Source organism: Lynx canadensis, chromosome A3 (genome assembly GCF_007474595.2).
Source record: "Lynx canadensis isolate LIC74 chromosome A3, mLynCan4.pri.v2, whole genome shotgun sequence".
In the NCBI taxonomy this organism is placed as follows: Eukaryota; Metazoa; Chordata; class Mammalia; order Carnivora; family Felidae; genus Lynx; species Lynx canadensis.
This window is the reverse complement of record NC_044305.1, coordinates 124,589,905-124,593,877: the sequence shown is the minus strand read 5'-3', so window position 1 is coordinate 124,593,877 and position 3,973 is coordinate 124,589,905. Positions and strand designations below refer to the sequence as shown.

Here is a 3,973-nt window from a genome sequence, read left to right as displayed (position 1 = left end):
TGCTCCTCACTACTGCACCGTGGCAGTTTAAAACTGCTGGCTTGGGTTCAGAATGTTCACGATGAACAAAAAGTTACTGGGTCACGTTGACCCTCCAGACCACATTTTAAAAATATTCTGCGTAACGATGGGGCCCCTGGGTGGCTCGGTCAGTTAAGCATCCGACTTCAGCTCAGGTCATGATCTCACAGTTTGTGAGTTCGAGCCCCGCGTGGGGCTCTGTGCTGACAGCCCAGAGCCTGGAGCCTGCTTCAGATTCTGTGGGTCCCTCTCTCTCTCTGCCCTTCCCCCACTTGTGCTCTGTCTCTGTCTCTCAAAAATGAATAAATGTAAAAAAAAATTGTTTTTAAATTCTGTGCAACAAAATGGGAAGAACACATAAGCACTTCTGCAGCTGTTGGATTTCAGAACAGAACTCATTTTTCCACGGAGCACCATTTTTACCTGAAAGAATGACTGACAGGAAGATATTAAGATTCAGATGTAGGTATTTCAGAGTCATTTTCCTGAAATGAATGAAGTGAGCCTGTCCTAACTAGAGTATTTGTCGCCAAGGATAAAATTAGAGGTTTCAGGCTTAAAATCAGAATTTTGGAAGACTGGTATCCACCACTGTGAGCTTAACAGTAATTAAAGAGTTTTCTGATGAGATTTGAGGTGAAATACACAAATGTGATTTTTTTTTTATGTTGCTTTATGTTGTCAATATTTGAATATCTGCATGACTCAGTGACCCAACATTTCCCAGATAACCAATGCACAATGTTACAAAGTCATGCACAATAAAAGAACCAATCAAAACACAAGGAAGACTAATCATTTTTAATGTAGCAGTTTGAAAATTTACTGATGTGGTTTCCTACCCTACATTGCAACTGACCTTTAAGGAATTAATCTTAATCTAATTTTGGGGATAGAATAAAAGAATAGCCACGATTATTTAAAAGGCTATTAAAATACAGCCCTTTTTCCAACTACGTATCCGTGTGCAGCTAGATTTTCTTCATATATTTCAACCAAAAGGACATATCACAAAAGACTGAATCAGAAACAGATGTGAGATTCCAGCCAAATATTAAAGAGACTTTCACAATATAAAACAATGCCAGCTTTGCGCAGTGGCAGTATCGTAGCCAATGAGGTTTATCCAAGGCGCGATTATTGCTAAAACAATGCCACTCTCCTCATGACTTTTTTTAAATTTTGGAAAATATACTTATCATAAAATAATGTTGTCTGTGTTAACATATTAATCGACTTATTGTTATTTTAAAATGAATATATAAATATTTTGAAATTTTCTGAACTTTAATTTCTAATATAGTAGCTGTCAATAGCTATAATCCATATAAACAAAAGCTCTTTGTGTCCTCAATAATTTTTAAGAATATAAAGGGTTTTGGGGTTCCTGGGTGGCTCAGTCGGTTGAGCATCTGACTCTTGATTTCAGCCCAGGTCATGGTCTCACGGTTCATGGGTCCGAGCCCCACATCTGGCTTTGCACTGATGGTGTGGAGGCTGCTTTGGATCCTCTGTCTACCTCTTTGTTTGCCCCTCCCATGCTTGCACTGTCTCTATCTCTCAAAATAAATGGATAAACTTAAAAAAAAAAATTACAAAGTGTTTTGAGATCAAAAAGTTTGAGAGCCACTAACCTAAGCCTTCTAACCACCACAGTGGACAATGGCTACTGATATTAAGAATGGAGACTTTGGGGCGCCTGGGTGGCACAGTCGGTTAAAGCGTCCGACTTCAGCCAGGTCACGATCTCGCGGTCCGTGAGTTCGAGCCCCGCGTCGGGCTCTGGGCTGATGGCTCAGAGCCTGGAGCCTGTTTCCGATTCTGTGTCTCCCTCTCTCTCTGCCCCTCCCCTGTTCATGCTCTGTCTCTCTCTGTCCCAAAAATAAAAAAATAAAAAAAATAAAAAAAACGTTGAAAAAAAGAATGGAGACTTTGAGGGGCGCCTGGGTGGCGCAGTCGGTTAAGCCTCCGACTTCAGCCAGGTCACGATCTCGCGGTCCGTGAGTTCGAGCCCCGACTCGGGCTCTGGGCTGATGGCTCGGAGCCTGGAGCCTGTTTCTGATTCTGTGTCTCCCTCTCTCTCTGCCCCTCCCCCGTTCATGCTCTGTCTCTCTCTGTCCCAAAAAAAAAAAAAAAAAAAAAAAAAATTAAAAAAAAAAAAGAATGGAGACTTTGGGATACTAAGGACTGCCATCAGCATTTTTTTTTTCTTTAAACAGAGGAAAAAATGGATTCAGGATTTTCAAAATTTGTAATACTGTGGACTTATACAGTTCTCACATTAACATCAGTTTAGATTATTGGCTAATTGGTGTTTGCCTGAGCAAGAAGCTTCTTGTCTGAATATGTTTCTTCATTTATAAAATGGAAATAAGATTTGCTTCCTAAGGAAGCCATAATTGCTTCACTCTGATGAAAGCAGAAGGCAGTCATTCCTTGAAACATCTCTACCGTAGTTTAATTATTCATCTCCAGGCCCTCAAGGTCTTTCTTGTATGCTAATATTGGCAATTATCTCCGTTAGCCAAATTCAATATGCGGTTTCTATTTTTAATTGCTCCAGAGTATAGGAAGGAGTAATTGGTAAGTGTTGCCCATGTACCCTGAAGATGAAAAGCACTATGTAATTATCACCATGGGAAAATTACTTTCCATGTACTTGGCTAAAATCACTACTTGGGCTTGTGGAATTAAATTTTAACCTTAAGGACTCCTGGTACGAACATGCTAATATAGGTTTAGTGCCTTTCTGTTTCTTCTCTATTAAATCCCAAAAAAACATCAGGAAAGATGACCCAATCAACGAACTCGGTGTTCAGCAAAATTAAGAGCTGACATCCATAGCCTTCAAAATATGAATCAGGGCTGCTGTGAGCTGCTGAGCGTAGACAGAAGCCACAGAGGCGGAAATGAAAAGACGTGGGGCTCAAGAGCAGCAGAGTCCAGAAAGCGCGAGCAAATAGACCTTCCTACGGTGAGGGACTCACCTGGGAGGGGAGGTGCGCATCTCCTTGTGGATGGATTTTGGGGAGCAGGGCTGCTGCTACTCGTTCTCTTGGGATCGGATTTTAAACTAGCAGAGTAAGTGGCCTACACAAGTAAGCAGAGGAGCCACAGGCGTTACTCTGCTAGGGCTGCTGTAACGAGGCACACAGACAGGGCGGCTTAACCAACAGAGTTTATCGTCACAGTTCTGGAAGCTGGAAGTCCGAGATGGAGATGTCAGGGGGCTGCTTCCTTCTGGGGCTGCGAAGGAGAAGCTGCTCCATCCTCTCCCCTATCTTCTGGTGATCTGCTGGCAAGCTTTGGCATTTCTTGGCCTGGAGAAGCATCACCCTGATCCCTGCCTTCACCTTCACAGGGTGTTCTCACTACATGAGTGTCTCTGTGTCCAAACTTCCTTTTGTAAGGACGCTGGGTCCTTTGGATTAGGACCCATCCTAATGAGCGAATCTTAGCTTAGCTGGTTACATCTGCAATGACTGTATTTTCAAACCAGGTCATTCTAAAAGAGTGGGAGCTAGGACTTCAGTAAATAAGTTTGGGGGGTACACATTTCACCCCACAACATCATATATCCAAGAAGCACTCTGTTTCTGCTACACAAGAGAGAGCCTTCAGGTAGTCAAACCTGAAGCATGTTACCCTCTCCCCACAAGTCGAATGACTGTGCATTGAAGTAACCTAAAGTGGGGCACCTGGGGCACCTGGGTGGCTCAGTAGGTTAAGTATCCAACTCTTGATCTTGGCTCGGGTCGTGATCTCACAGTTCGTGAGTTCAAGACCCGCATTGGGCTCTGCTCTGACAGCATGGAGCCTGCTGGGAATTGCCCTACCCTCTCTCTCTAAAAATAAATAAACTCGAAAAAATAATATAGTAACTTGAAGTAATTCCTCTCTGTGTGACTATCTCATCAACGGATGCACAACTACATACGACTTTTTTTTTTCC

The 3,973-nt window shown here is 42.6% G+C and overlaps 1 pseudogene; it reads left to right on the top strand.

Annotated features, from left to right (window-relative positions):
• Positions 1–1,107: 1,107 nt before the first annotated feature.
• On the top strand, positions 1,108–1,220 carry LOC115511403 (annotated as a pseudogene).
• The last annotated feature ends 2,753 nt before the right edge of the window (positions 1,221–3,973 follow it).